Below are 16,898 nucleotides of genomic sequence, written 5' to 3'. Positions count from 1 at the left end.
CACAAAAAAAAAGAGACAAATTGGAGATAGAGGTGTTTCATCCATTTGCAGCTAAACCTAGGACAAGCATGTTTGATACATTGATGTTTATTGCCAGGCAACTGTGCAATTAAAAAATCTCTTATTGTTATACGCTCTACCTTTGATTATTTTTTTAGGATCAGTTTACCATTTTGTTGAGTAGCAAAGGCCTTAAATACCATGTGAACATCAAAAAGACAAGAAGTAACAAGTTCTGACCCTGATATGAGGAAAAAGAAACTCATGTGCACTGTTAGCGAGATTATAAATGGTACAGTCATAATGGAAAAGAGTATAGAAGTTCCTCAAATAATTAAAAATAGAACTGACATCTCTTTTGCTATGATCTGAATAGGACAGTGCTAGAAACTGAATAAATTCATTGAAATGTCAAAAGACATACACACACACACACACACACACACACACACACCATGTGACCTACTTTACTCCAGACACTTTAGAGTCTCCAAAATTATCTCATGGGAGATCCTACTATGATGTTCTCCATCAGTACCATAAGTGTTCAAAAGAGTATTATTAGTATTATGTTATTATTAATAATAATAATAGCTGATTTGAGTGCTTTCATGGCCTTTTGAGGAATTGCTAAGATAGGTAATAACGATGGAAACACAGGTCTTCAAAGGACCAATCAATATAATAAGAACAGTGGATACAAAAATAAACAAGTTGTTGGCATGTATGCCATGTACATTTCAAGGTTATGTGTGCTTTAATGTGAAGGGGAAATAAATGGATGGATTTTTGTCCAGATGAGCTGCACCCAGGAAGCAGTCATTTCTCCTTGCTTATCTGAAGCAGAGAGTTGGAAGACAAATTGCTCTCATCAACCTCTCTCTTCTGAATTCTTCTTCTCTGATCTGCATCTCTTAAGTCCCATCCTGGCAGCAAGAAAAAGGCTTTGAATTCTGTGCTATTTGTAGAAATGCTAGAGTGAGGTCAGAATCACAGTGTTTTGCCAGAGTTCCCCGCCCCTCAGTTTGAGTTCCAAAGGTAAGACAAAACCATCCATACCCAACACACATTTGCTTTCTCTTCGGGTATGTTGTTCCACTGCACTAGCTTCAGCAATTTCCATTTCCTTCTTTTTAATTCCACTCCCAATGAGCAGAGAAGGGCACCAGGACAATTTTTTTTCCAAAAAGAAGCAGGGTAAAGAGTTGCTATTACCTGGAGCATAGGGACTCAAGATGAGGCAGAGCTTTGGTGATGTACATTGAGGGCAAAAGGGAGGACTTTGAAAGGTGAACCTTACAGAGACAAGCTGGTCATTGAAAACTAAATTGCCAACTTGCCTCCAGTGAACAAATGCACCTGCCATTCGTAATGCAGCCAATTTGCTGCTTCTACTTTTATCTCTCTCATGCAGCAGGCTCCAAACTCTCAAAGGTTTTCTTGTGCCTCTTTTTGTGATGCCCATACCATCAGGACTTTAGATAGAGGCTTCTGTGAATGCATTTTATTCCCACCTTCTCTCCCACTCATTGCGTTAAAATAAATTGAGACAGTAATATTCATAAAAGAAGTAAAGTTCTAAGGAGCAACAGCTCTTCCTCCAAACTCTAATGCTACTGGAAACTGTCCAGCTTTTCAGGATGGTGCAGGGCGTCTACATAAAATGCAGACACTGGAACCTAGACACCAAGGAAGAGATGCTCTGTGCTGTGAACACATTACTTAGGCATGAAGTAATGCTCTTAATCCCATTCTCCAATTGTGAATAATAGTTTCTGGAGAAAGACTTCGTTTGAAGAGTAAAATTTCACAAGCAAGGTCTCATCCTCAAAACATTTTTTCCATGTGCGGAAATGTTTGATAATGAATGATCCTCAGGTGACTCTTTTTAATTACCTAAACAGGAGGAAGAAATACCATCTTTCCATAAAAAGGATTCAGAGTGACAAATGTAGATTTGCTTATTTGAAAACATCCAGTTCAATCATTTCCAAAAGATTTAATTATTTCAACATGTATTGTTCAGTTTTCACAATAGCTTACATTGCTCAACCCCAAAAGATGCTTCCAGTTACAGCCATCTAATTCTCTACAACTGGTTCTCTGAAGGCACCTCTATACATTTAAATATAGGCCATTTCATACCCTGACAGGAAATAAAGAAAGACCTTGGAACTGCATCAAATTAAACTTTTTTTTTTCCACTCTTGCATGAAAACCTGAAGTAATATGTGAAATATTCTAATGCTGCCTTAAGGTTGGTATTTTAATTGCATAAAAGAGAAATTATTCAATTATGGTTTTTCCAATCAACTATAACTCTAACCCAATATAAGGGAAGATCTCGATCATTAGTCTTATGGGGAAAATGAAAAGCATTTGTGTAAAAGTTCTGTTCTGGTGCCCTCCCCTCCCTTGCCTTTGTGACTTACACTTCTGTATCTTACTTTAGACCTACCAAATGAATTGCCTTCAATTAAAATTAGCAATGCTGAGCAATTGTAGTATACATCTCAGAAGGGGAGCTGGCCTTTAACTCATCTGAGAGCAAACACATTAGAAATAGAAAGAAAGCGTTTAGTGTTATCACACTATTGAAGAAATAAACACCATCGAGATGCTTTAGTCTACTCTTTAGAGAAATCACAGATTAAAGTAGATAGAAGTTACTGATCATCATTACCTCCTAAAAATATATTTCCAGAGAGAAGTCTTCTGTCTTCCTCTCATTCATTCATTCATTCATTCACTTATTCCCTCTTGTATTCCAAAAAATATTTTAAACCACTGTCCCCAACATTCCAGTCAGGTGGCACTAACATGTTCAATGATCAACAACATTTATTATAAGCATATACTATATATTCCAGGGATCTAGTTAAATATTTCACAAACATTAATTATGTTGTTTAATACTTGACAGTCTTATGAAATAGGTTAAATGTCTCATTCTGAAGATGTGAAAACTGAGTCAAAGTTTTTCCCAAGATTTAACAGCTAGTAAGTTGAGGAACTGGGATTGGATACTGGCCAAGGTTCAAAACCCAGTGTCTAATCACTAAATTATTATATATATATATATATATATATATATATATATATATATATAAAGAGATGGTTCTTACTTTTATATGTCTTCAGACATTTCTGACTTATTTGTTTCATCAGAGCATTTGTCACTCTGACATCTTTGACATTAGACCCTTGACCTTTATATTCATGGGTACTGAGAAGCATTAGCTATTGAGCTGTGTTACTGAACTCAAGGAGCAGCCCTCCTTATTGATTTCTAAAGCTGTATCTCCCATAGAATAAGCTTAAACCATGGAAGTTGGGCAGAATCTTTTTATATAAGATACTATTGACCTATATACAAGATTAATCCTTAAGTCTCCAGTTAGTGTTACAACATGTGCTAGACCACATATAATTACAAAATCATGGGACATTGTCTAGAGCCTCACATGAAAATCAGTCCTGTTACCATACAGTCCTGAGTCAATTTTATCTTCCTTTTTTGCTGTCTGAAAAAAATTACTTAAAAGAAAATATCCTAAGCATATATACCCAATATACTTACCCTAAATGATTAAGTTAATCCTTACATTTATCCTGAAATCTAGAAAATTGGCATCTGTTATTTTTAGAGATGAATAAACCGAGGTATAGAGAGATTTTTGTGGCCCGAAGGAGCCCTACTGGGAATGAGAGGAAGTAGGGAGCTCAAAATCTAGGTCCCCTTGAAGCCTTATATTTAGTGAATGGGCTGCTTTTAGATAACTCTGTTTACTTATGTGGGTCAGATCTTATTCTCTATTCAGAGTCACACATTTTCAGTATGTTCCCCTCACTATTATCCTGAAATTCTCCCTGGTTGGCCTTAAAAATAACTCATGTACTGGAAATATTTTCAGTGAAATTCCTTTATGTTTTTCTTATGAAGGAATGATTGTATAATAATGAGGCCTGCATAATGCTAAATATAGAACCCTTTCACTATAGGAAAGCTAAGGACAGACCCCACCCTTGTTAGAAACCTTATTTGTCCTGATAAAGTATGATTTTGTATTTAAGTAAGGGAATAAAACAGAGGGCTCTGAGTCCTTGCATTGATTATGTAACACAGTTTCCTTAAATAATTCTTGAGGCATTGTCCTCCTCCTCTAGCTGGGGGGAGGGGGAAAGAAAAAAAAACCCTGCAGGTATAAAAGATACCAAGACAGAGGGAAAGCCAAAAATATAACCTAAGACTCATGTAGTTCCAGGCAGCTGTGCTATTTACTAGCAAGCATATGCAAATGGAGAGAAATTTGGTTATAGTACCTGGAGTACAAAATAAGCATTTTTAGTACAATATTTCCTCAGGCAATTTCTAGAAATATCTTATACTGTTTCATTATCTCTATAGTTGTGAATAGAGGTTGTGACTCTCTTGATGGGAAATGCCATTTTGCTAATTCAAATAATATTCCTTTACACTGTATTTGCTTAGATTTTACAGAGCATTTGCTTTTCACACAGTGAATCTTATATATAAGATTATAAAATTCAAACTTGAGAGTGCCACATTTCTAGGATATATGATTTATGGGTCAGGGGTCTGGAAGCAGGTACCTCCTGGTTCTTAACACTAAAGGCTTACAATCAGAAGTAGGTGTGCAGGTAGGAAACTTTCTGAAAGGTGGCAAAGACAAAAACAAGGTAAAGAATTAGGCCGGCATCCATTTCTGACTCTGCAGTATGGCTTCAGTACCACAGAGCAGAAGAGAGACTTATATGTGTCCTATAGATGAGGGGCAGTGTCAGACAGGGAAGGCTACAGCTGGTCAGAAAATTTAGAAAAAACAAATGGATGAGTAGACTGCAAGATTAATTGTGTAGTCATTAGACATTGACAATCAAAGTCTTCACTGAATGGAAAAGGAGAGGATGTTCATTCAATAGCCATAATTCACAAAATGTGAAAGACCTCGAGAGAACATCATCCCATTTCCAACTTTAGGACAGTACGCTTCTAAATAAAGGTCATATTGTTTACTCTTCTTAATGATGTTTTGATCAGAGTAATCAATGCTAGCTGCCTTAGATATTGAGGACTCTTGTGGCTTATTTCTTCCTTATGAAGCCCAGTTCATAGCCCCTGCTACATAGCAGCTATGCCATCTGGACACATATCACCACAGTTGCCATCACAAAATAGGAAAGAGCTGGAGCAACATGCAAACATTTCTTGACGGCCAGGCCTAGATGTGGCTTACCTCACTTTATTCAGCATTTTATTGGCCCAAACCTAGTTTTATGGTCCTCAACTAACCACGGGAGCTTGGAAAATGTGGAGAAACACAGACACTTGCTGAGCATCAACAGCCTCCTCCACAACCTCCAATGACGTACTAGACAATGATTAGGGAATCCCATTCTAAAGAGGTCTGAATGCTATGAGCACACATATTCATGCCTCCAGGAAGCAGATGGAGTAAAGGATGAGATCCATGATGCCCTGACAACATGCAAATGCAACTGATGTAAGACATGTCTGAGCAGACGGCTAGTTTGGAAGCCAAGGAGTAAATGTTGATGTGTTTGTCTTTTAGTTTTACATTGTGATATGGAGAATGTGTGGCATTTCAAATATTTTAATAAAGGATGTTAAATAGAAGAGGGTCAATCTGCACGGGGAAATACACACATCCGTGTAAAGTATCTCTTCATTTCCCTGCTGCTTTTTCCTTCCCTTGACTAATTGCTACCATTTTAATGAAGCAGTTTGAAGTTCCCTTCATTCTAGTATAAGTGAAATGTTCCTATTACTCTCATTAGGATCTATAAACCAAGGTTTACTTTGAGTCGAACAGTTTAGCATCTGATTGAATGACAAAGGAAGGTTATAAAGTTTTTAATGTGTGAATACTAGATTCAGGTGTCAGAAACAGAGTATGTAACAGTTATACACATGAATGTCCTAATCCCTAACGATGCTATCAACTACCAGCATAGCAGATTTCTGTTGGGCTGATAATTTTTCTTTTTTACAGTGTTTTAAGACACTCCAGAAACATTTGTAATAATTTACTCTACTTTGTAATTAGATTTAGTGATTAGAATCTTGCTCACTTACATAGCTGTTTTCCTTTAAATGAATGGCACCAGCTGGCTTATAGCTGAAACCTGATCTGACTCTCAAAACTATCAGAGGGGCCAGCATAAGGGAAAGCCTGATATGTTCTGGAGCTTCATGAAAAGTTAACAGAGGGAGATGTTTTATAATCTTTATACTCTTTTATATTTCTACTAACACATATATGTGTATGCACATGTTATGTACTATATACTATATATATGTACACACTATATATATATATACACACTATATATATATATACATATATATATATATGTATATATATATATATATACTATATACACTATATGTGTATGTATGCACACATATGTAGGTTAAATATATTGGAGATTTTGAAGCTCAGCTACTCTGGGGATACATTCAATTTACAGGACATGGAAAGAGGCTGACATTACCTTCTCTCATATAACCTCTAAGCATTAAAGGAAGGAAGCTAAAAATTTGCAGTTTTGGCTTCAGCTGCTTGGGCTATTTTACCATCAAGAGAAATGTGATGAAGATATAATTAATGGAGAAAAGCATTAGCAAAAGGCAAAGAGAGCAAAGTAATCACAAGTGGCTCTGACTATTAATTGTCTCCATGTAATTTTACACATGATATTGAAGATTCAGTTAAGTTATGCATTCATTCCCTTAGCATACACTTAGTGAGAAGCCACATCAGGCTAGGCACTGTGTTTTCAGGCCAGTGTGACAGGTGTGAGTGAGTCTGACTCGTGGAAATCAGAGATCCTTAAGGACAGTCTCTTAGGCCCAAATCATTGCCAAATGAGGTTAAGTGACTTGCCTGAAGCCAAAGGGAGGACAGGTAGAGTAACAGAGGGTGCACTTTCCCTTTCCCCGTGGAATAAAAAGGGGGCAATGTGGACTGAGAATCAAGAATACTTCTGATGGCCAACAGGCCTGATTCTCAGTCCATCTGGAGCTGTTTGGAGCTGATAAAAACCCAAGAATCCCACTCACTGCTGCAGCACGAGTCTCTGCCTCGTGTGGCCTATGGTTTGTTAAGAACAAAACAGCCATAAAGTCAGCTGCCTCCAGACAATTGAACGGTGGTGGACAAGAGGACTGACCAGGCCAGTGTGCCTCCAACTGCACGGCCACCGTGACCACTTCATAGTGTTGTCTGACCCAGGCTCTATGGGTAAGATGCTAGCCCTGCTGGCTCCCCGGGCAATATGAAATTCAGAGCTGATGCAGAGCCAAATAGGAGAGATTCCTCCTGCCCCCCTCACTGACTGTGGCTGATTTGTACCCATTGTCAGTGATGTGTATAGTCTTTTCTTCCCAGCCTTGCCCTCTTTGCCCAGCATTTTTTCTTGATAAGAACCCAGAGTTTAACTCATGGTTAAAAGCACCCCTTGTTGGAAGACAGGGTCAGCAGACACACTGTGTTGTATAAGCACGCACGTTGTGAGAGGGAGACGAACAGAGTCACAGATGGCCGTGCTGCCTCAGAAATCCCTGGCCTGAGAGCTCCAGCCTCACAGCACGTTCCCTGGAGACTGCTCTTGGGGAGGGAGGATTGATCTGTGCTCCTAAACAGAGGTGTTGTGCATGTTTATGTGTGAGACTGGAAGTCAGGTGGAGGATTTTGATAGCCAGTGTTTATTTCCTTAGGACATGGAAGTTTGAATAAAACATCATGGCAGGGTGCAGAAGCCAAAGCAGAAATCTTTGACATTTTCTCCATAACATGCCTAGGGCTCTGAACAAACAGCGGGGACCCGAGATGCCTCCATGTCTAACTTCACATTTAGCTCAAGATTAATGAGACTCACCCCATTCAGGATTTATTTGTGGAAGCAGGGACAGAGCATTCCTTCTCACCACCACCACCTGCCCCCTCTTGAGTTTTAAGAGAAGGGAGAGTGAAGAGAGACCCCATTTTGCATTGGCCAAATTGAGGGAGATTGGTCAAATTTATCTGCAATACAGGCGGTAAATGAGGCCTGTGAAGATGTCTCTACTTTCCACTGTAAAAGTGTTCATGCTTTTGTAATTACAGATATAAATATTACCAGCATTTTTTTCATTATATCCTTATAGCACTTTTAATGGATCGTCAACATGGTCAAAATATCCCATAACTGCATTAATGGCAAATATATCTATTTTATATATATATATACATGTGTATATATATATACACATATATATATAATGGATATATATGTGTATATACACATATATATATATAATGGATATATATGTGTATATACACATATATAATTATATATATATAATGGATATATGTGTATATACACATATATAATTATATATATATATAATGGATATATGTGTATATACACATATATAATTATATATATAATGGATATATGTGTATATACACATATATATAATGGATATATATTATATATATATATATATATATATATATAAATTATATATAATGAAATTGTGTAGAATATTATCCACATCCATTGAAATATGCTACCATGAACAAGAAAATAAAATGGACTCACTGGCTTGAAGTTTATGCTAACTGTGACAAAGTCAACTTGCTTTTAAATGTATATTGTTTTTCTCTCTTTTTTAAAAACAAATATATACATGGGGCGCCTGGGTGGCTTGGTCGGTTGGGCGTCCGACTTCGGCTCACGTCATGATCTCGCAGTTTGTGGGATTGAGCCCTGCATCAGACTCTGTGCTGACAGCTCAGAGCCTGGAGCCTGCTTCAGATTCTGTGTCTCCCTGTCTTTCTGTTCTGCCCCTGCTCACACTCTGTGTCTCCCTCTCTCTCTCAAAAATAAATAAACATTAAAAATTTTTTTTAATTATGTATTTAAATCCAAGTTAGTTAACATACAGTATAGTATTGGTTTCAGGAGTAGAGCCCAGTGATTCAACATTTACTTATAATACCCAGTGCTCAATCCCAACAAGTGCCCTTCCTAATGGCCCTCTCCCATTTAGCCCACCCCCATCTCCCCTCCAGCAACCCTGAATTTGTTCTCTATATTTAAGGGTCTCTTACGGTTTGTCTCCTTCTGTTTTTTATCTTATTTTTCCTTCCCTTCCCCTATGTTCATCTGTTTTATTTCTTAAATTCCATGTATGAGTGTAATCATATATTTGTCTTTATCTGACTGACTTACTTAGTATAATATTTTCTAGTGTATTATATATGCATATATATATATATATATATATATATATATATGCATACACACACACACACACACATATGTATACCACATCTTCTTTGTCCACTCATCAGCCTATGTACATTTGGGCTCGTTCCATAATTTGGCTATTTTTTTTTTTTTTTTTGGCTGGATACAGTATACTTTATTGATGGCACATGGTAAGGTAGGGCTCCTCAAGGCCCTTCCCTTGTTCAAGGGTCTCTGGGATGGAAACTGGAGGTCAGGAGAGTGTATTGGGGAATGAGTTGGGGCGAGGAGTCCCCAGCAGCTAAAGGCCTCTCTCTTCCTCTTGCTCTTGCTGGGACTGGTGGACCAGGGAGCTCTTACTCCTTGGAAGCCATGTGGACCATAAAGTCCACCACCTGGTTGCTGTAGCCAAATTCATTGTCATACCAGGAAATGAGCTTGATGAAGTGGTCATTGAGAGCAATGCTAGCCCATGTTGAAGGTGGAAGAGTGGGGGTGTCACATAGCCCAAGATGCCCTTGAGGGGACCCTATGATGCCTGCTTCACTACCTTCTTGATGTCATCATATTTGGCAGCTTTCTCCAGGCAGCAGGTCAGATCCATGACAGATATGTTGGGGGTGGGGACACAGAAGGCCATGTCCGTGAGCTTCCCATTCAACACAAGGATGACCTTGCCCACAGCCTTGGAAGTGCCAGTAGAAACAAGGATGATGTTCTGGGCAGCCTCTCAGCCCTCATGCCACAGCTTCCCAGAGGGGCCATTCACAGTCTTCTGGGTGGTGATGATGTCATGGACTGTGGTCATGAATCCCTCCACGATGCCAAAGTTGTCATGGATGACCATGGCCAGAGGGGCCAGGCAGTTGGTGGTGCAGGAGGCATTGCTGACAATCCTGAGGGAGTTGTCACACTTCTCTTGGTTCACACCCATTAGAAACATGGGGGCATCAGCAGAAGGGGCCGAGATGATGACCCTCTTGGCTGCACCCTTCAAGTGAGCCCCAGCCTTGTCCATGGTGGTGATGACACCAGTGGACTCCACAACATATTCAGCACCAGCATCACTCCATTTGATATTGGCAGGATCTCGCTCCTAGAAGATAGTGAAGGGCTTTCCATTGATGACAAGTTTCCTGTTCTCAGCCTTGATTGTGCCATGGAATTTGCTGGGGGTGAAATCACACTGGAACATGGAAACCATGTAGTTGAGATCAATGATGGGGTCATTGATGGCAACAGTGTCTACTTTGCCAGAATTAAAAGCAGTCTTGGTGACTAGACTCCCAATACAGCCAAATCCATTAACTCAAGCCTTCACCACCATGTCTTGAGGACGCGGTTGGCACTGCACCAGAAGATACGGCTGTCTGTCAAACAGGGAGGAGCAGAGTAATTTGGCTATTGTTGATAGCACTGCTATAAACATTGGGGTGCATGTGTCCCTTCAAGTCAGCATTTTTGTATCCTTTAGATGCATTATTTGTAAAAATACCTCAAAACCAGAAAGCCAAATTCTTTATTATTATTATTATTATTAATTAATTATTAGTTTTAGAGAGAGAAAGAATAAGCAGGGGAAAGAGGGGCAGAGGGAGAGGGCAAGAAAATCTTAAGCAGGCTCCATGGCCAGCAGAGCTCAATCCCACGATCCTGGGACCATGACCTGAGCAGAAATCAAGAGTCAGACGCTAAACCAACTGAGCTATCCAAGCACCCCCAAAAAGCCAAATTTTTAACCATGTAATAATTGAGCTAAAAAACTGAACTGAGTAATGCAGAGACAACAAACTTTGGTAAACCAGAGTTCCGGGATCTCAACATAATCAGTGACATTTCCATCACTGTACTGAACACAAGTACCCACCTATCCAGACTTTCGTATCTGTAGTTGTGCCCTGGTCATCTTTGCAGCTGTTTAATTCAATCAATATACTAGCATCTCGTATCTCAGCAGTAGTTAATCTAGTCTTGAAATACCAAGATCTTCCTAGATCTTCTTGATCAGATGAACTGGTTATGAACTTGGTACTTTCTAGCTTTGTGACCTTGTCCAAAAGAATGAACCTTACTGAGTCTCAGTTATTCAACCAATATATGGGGGGGGGGGGGGGGGGGGTGGGGGGGGTGGTAGTAATAAAACTTGTCCAAGCCATCGCATTGGGATAGGTGTAGATCAAATAAGGCAAGTCATATATCAGAGTTTCATAAATTATATAATGTTATACTACTTCATATTATTTTTATTAATTATCTTTATTATTTTTATTATTTCTCTTCACTTTTCTGCTTGCTTATGTCTTTTTTCATTATTTAATGTTCCTTTGTCCCTCAAACAGAGGTCAAGGAAAGATAAAATGGAGACCTAACTCATATTCATCAACTCCAGGCTTTGTATTTCCTTCCTCCCCCAAATGCTGCATACCTATTTACCCCTCTGGAATTTTTAAGCCTACTTAGAATGGCAGGAAGTATTCTGTTTCTCCTAGTTATATTTAACATTTTTGATAATTACTGTATTTCCTACCATTATATACAATTTTTGAAAAATTATAATTGGCATGAATGTACTAATTAATTCACAATGGTAACTCTGTTTGTTTAGAAGGAAATAATGTGAATACTCCATATTCAGTTCATAATTGTTCATGGTAAGCTTTGAACAAGGGCAATTCAAAGAAAGAAATTCTGAAAACCTCCTGTCAATCCTATTCTTTCTCTAAATATTCTATCTTCTGGGCCCTTGAGCAGTGGCAGGAAACAACTTTTATTATTTTCATTGTATTCAAGGCATGCTTTAGTTCACCCTAGTTGGTTTCTATTAGAATCTACCTCCTTCCCTACACGAAAAGAACACTATATGCCTTAAGCAACTAAAAAAAAATAGAATTTAGGCTAGTAATATGGGCATGGAATCTTTAAGTTTAAGGGATTCTTACAAGCACCATATTTATTTCTACACATTTCTAATTCTCCAAATGGAATGAAGAAATGAGATGAACAGTAAACCATTTAAAAAATGTTAGTGTTAAGTATTATTATTTTTTCAGTAACCTTTTACTGGCACTTTTGTTGAAATAATAAAAACTGGCTGATCTAGGTCATAATTGTCATTGTTTTATCCTCTCCTCACCTCTGGTCATGCCTAGCACAGTGCCTTTATATGTTATAGTCTCTCAATAAATGTTGATTTGTATTATTCCTAAACATAATAGACATAAGATTGGTCTCTGAACTCTTTATACTTCTATGTTCTTTTAACTTATAGTTTATTTCTCTCTCATTTAAAATTCCTCTTTTGGGGCACCTGGCTGGCTCAGTTGTAAGAGCATGCAACTCTTGATCTCAGGGTCATGAGTTCAAGCCCCACATTGGGCATAGAGATTACTAAAAAAAAAAAAAAATAGTTAAAAATCCTGTGATCTTTCTTTTTATGCTTATTTATTTTGAGAGAGAGAGAGATGGAGTGTGAGCAGGGGAGGGGCAGAGAGACAGGGAGACACAGAATCTGAAGCAGACTCCAGGCTCCGAGCTGTCAGAACAAAGACCAACACGGGGCAGTAACCCATGAACCGTGAGATCATGACCTGAGCTGAAGTCAGACACTTAATACTGAGCCACCCACGTGCCCCCTGTCCTCTTTTAATATACGGACTTATCTCTAATATTGTCTTATTGACTAAATAATTCATCCATAAGGTACAGGCAATTTTTTTCCCACATTTTTTAAAGAACACTAATGGAACACAGAAAAAATATATATATATTGGCTGCACATGATGTATTTTGTAGCTTTTAGGATATGTCATGGTTTAGGGCTAAATCTTTACAGGCTTTTCATGGAATACAGAGAGGGTTCTTTAGTAGATGCCAGGAATACCACCTGAGTTTTGAGTGCAAAGAGAGAAAAGATGCACTTCTTTTTTCTCTGCTAGAGTCTGTGGGTGCCATTTCTGAGCCCTTGGAATTCACCCAGTTGCTATTTGCTACCCACCCTAGGTAGCCTGATATTTTTGAACTTCCCTCTGCTCGATACCCCCATTTCTGCCAGATAACAAAACCATCTGCTGTGGTTGGACAGTATCTAAAGACTATTCTGTAAGTACCAGAAATGATAAAGTTCTTTTGTGAGGTAAAGGGAAGAAAGCAGATTCATTCCTCCCATCGACTGATTAAATCAGCGTCTGGATGTTTTCCCAGATTAGCAAAAATAAATATCCAAACAGCTGGAATCAGGGTCTGGGAATATGAAATTTTGGAGGAGCTGCTGACTTGTTGAGTAACTGCAGCCTCAGTGAACAGAATCAGGATAGTTCCATTTGCTCTTATTTAGCAAGGCAATGACCTGTACACGAGAACAGCCATTTGACATCCCACAGAGTATACATATTGCTGAAGCAGCAATAATGGATGCCCTTAGCTGGTCATGAATGCAAATGCTGGTGCCTGAATATTTTGTCCCCTTTCGAAACCAGCCCACACACTTAGATTCCAGGGTAATTCTGAACTTTTAATAAATATAGAAAAATTCCAATGTAATGTACTTTCTATTTAGGTCTACTGGGAGCCTCAATCAGATGTAGATACCCATGCCACACATGTATCACCGTGGGTACACATCCACCACTAGGTGGTGTATAAGTGAGCTCATGGTATTTCTTTGTACAACAGCTACTGTGTTTGAGTTATTTAGAGCAGTCTGACCCAAATTAACACTCCCTTGTGATGTTGGCTACTGCCTGGATGTGTCATAGGGACTATTTTGGTGTAAGTCTCACTACCTGAGACAGTGACAGCAACTCATACGGCCCCTTGAGAATGTGATAATTTAGGGTTCAAAGGCCAAAGAGGAGGTCGTATCCAGCTTATTCCTTTGGCCAACACAGTAAGATGGCAGCCGCATCTCAGAGGAGTATGTTAAGTGAGACTTCAGGCTCTAACTTTAAGTTACATATATAATTCAAAAATTGCTCCTGCCTGATTACAGGAGGATGGCTTTTTCTTGACTGCACATTGTTTCAATATGTCATTTTCACAAGCTTCCTTGCTCCTATTTCTCTGAATTTACCACATTACCACTCATATGGTACTTGGCTTTGTTTTATATATACATTTTATCTTTTCCTCTAAATTTTTAGCATATTATCCCCCTTTCCTTAAGTTACTTTGTTCATCTTCTAATGCAAGCATAAGTGCAGCATTTGTAATCACTCCTGGCAAAGAAATTTGAGTAACTGATATGTGTAATGAGTTTCTTCTACTTTAATATTCATCTGATACTCAAAGAAGCTATAGTTTCCACATTTTCCCTACTCACCCATGAAATTTGTGTTTAAAAGGAATCGTGTTCCTGTAGAGCGCTCCTTTTCAAATACCTACTTCTGCGGCTGAATGTTCCTTGCTTTATAAATGGATTCTAGTAACAGTGAGAACTAATACCAGTGGAAAAGAAACTATCATTGCTGGTTGTTTTATTTGGCCAGAGTTAAGGCTTTAGAGACTCAAATTACAGACACAAAACACCTGGCAACATCTGTTGTCTATAAGAACAACAAATAAAAGAAGACCTCTCTTTTACTGAGGCTTACATTACAAATTATGTAACAGTGATAACATTTGATTTCGAGAGCTTTTCCTTAGGAGCCCAAGAGTTAAGCTTCTAAAACCTTTTTTTGTTTATGATTGTACACTTTCACATCTTTGTGTCGCTTTTTATTACAGGTATAAAATGTCTAGACATTGACTAAAGAGCTGAACATATTGGCATAGCTCTGCCCATTAGTAGATAAGAGCTGGATACATATCTTTGGGGTGACTTTCTGTTAAAGCCAATATTAATGATTAATTATGAATTATAGTAATTACCTACACCTTCTGGCAATAATGGTGTCTGCAAAAATATAACTAGAATGCCATTAGCCATAGAAATGCATGAAATGTGTTATCATGTTATCTTAGGAAGAGTTAAGCCAACACTGCTTTATTAGCTGTATAATAGATAGCTACACTTATAGAGTCCCTTACAGTTTAAAAAACAAGTTTACATGAATTATTTTATTTGTCCCTAACAACAATCCTGTAATATTAACTATTATCAACTTTGCACATTACTTTCAATTACCAGATGAGGAAACTAAGTCTCAGGGAGATTTAAATAACTTGTCATTAATTTGTGTGTTCATTCGTTCAAAACTTGTTAAGCACATACAGTGTACCTCATGAGGAAAATTCAAAAGCAAATATCAGAGAATATGTGGTTGCCTTATGAGCCAGTGTCAGAGCAGGATCAAAATCCCTGGCTCTCAAACTGTGCTACATTTTCCAATCCTATCATCCATTCTGGAACCTACCACACCATGAAGCACAACATGCTTCACTGGCATTTTCAGAAGCAAAATGCCAGACTAGATGGATGTTTGATGTTTCACAAGATGTTATTAATATGTTATATTGTATATTTTTATTCTTATTGTTGAATTTTTGGATCATGCGATTAAAACCAAGTGCTGCTTAAAAAACATCCTGTAGATTTCTGAACGCAATTCTTATATAGATACACTATAAGTTTCCAGTGTGTTACATGTGCAAAAAATAGGGTGTAAGCTTCTATAGCCACACCAAAGAAGGTTAGAAATTGAGAAGTTGATAGTGTTATGTTTTTAACACCCCTTTACCACCATACACACAGTAATACATGCACCTTTCCCAAACTTCAAATAAGCAATAACTGATGAGACAAACTTAATAATTTGCACCATTAGGGATAACATTTTGAATTGAATACAAGTTATAAATGCTAATTATTTGAGGTTAGATAAATGAACCAACTGACCACTTTTATCCCTTCCTCGAATTGATTTATTGTCCTTCTTCTGGCTGGTCAGTTAGGGACTAAAGACAAAGGTATTGAAACACTCACAGCTAGAATTAGATGTTCTTTCAAACCTACAATTATTTTTAAAGCAATGTGTAATGACAGATAAGAGCCAATGCTATACATGCAACTCAGTTCATTTTGTGGAAACCCAAAGGAGTACCCAAGCACAAATGACAATTTACCTCTGAAAATGTCCCTCTTCAAAATTTCCCCTTATTATGACTACTTCCCAATTTGTAACAATTAGGATTCTTTGGCGTAAGCAACAGAAATTGACTGGCTAATTTGATGTAAAAAGTGGTGATTCTTTGGAAGAATATGGAATAGTTCCCAGGCTCAAAAGAAAAGCAGAAAATATCACCTTGGAAGGCACAGAAGCCATGCATCTCCAGGGATGCAAGTTGCAGACAGTAGTGAAAAATAATAGTCCTTTCAGGTGGCTGCCCTTTCATGATATGTATTAGGTAACTATTGCTGCTGAACAAACCAGTCAAAAATTCAGGGACGTAAAACAATAGTTATTTTTTATTTCTCACAAGTGTGCAAGTCAGCAGATCCAGACTGGGTTTCACTACATGTGACAATGTACCTTGAGTTGTCAGGTTCACAAAATAAAAATATAGGATTCCCAGTTACATTTGTAGTTTACATAAAATAATTGTTAGTATAAGTATGTCCCATGCAATGTTTGGAGCAATTATACTAAAAAAGTATCTGCTGTTTATATAAAATTCGTATTTAA

At 38.0% G+C, this 16,898-nt stretch overlaps 1 protein-coding gene and 1 pseudogene across 4 annotated transcripts in view; one reads left to right on the top strand and one right to left on the bottom strand.

Annotated features, from left to right (window-relative positions):
- The window catches only part of LOC122229870 (limbic system associated membrane protein), a 651,082-nt gene that overhangs the window by 395,469 nt on the left and 238,715 nt on the right, over positions 1-16,898 (top strand). The gene's annotated exons all lie outside the window — the stretch shown is intronic.
- On the bottom strand, positions 9,636-10,498 carry LOC122229871 (annotated as a pseudogene).

Source organism: Panthera leo, chromosome C2, assembly GCF_018350215.1.
Source record: "Panthera leo isolate Ple1 chromosome C2, P.leo_Ple1_pat1.1, whole genome shotgun sequence".
Taxonomy (NCBI): domain Eukaryota; kingdom Metazoa; phylum Chordata; class Mammalia; order Carnivora; family Felidae; genus Panthera; species Panthera leo.
This window is presented reverse-complemented; position numbering and strand designations above follow the sequence as displayed.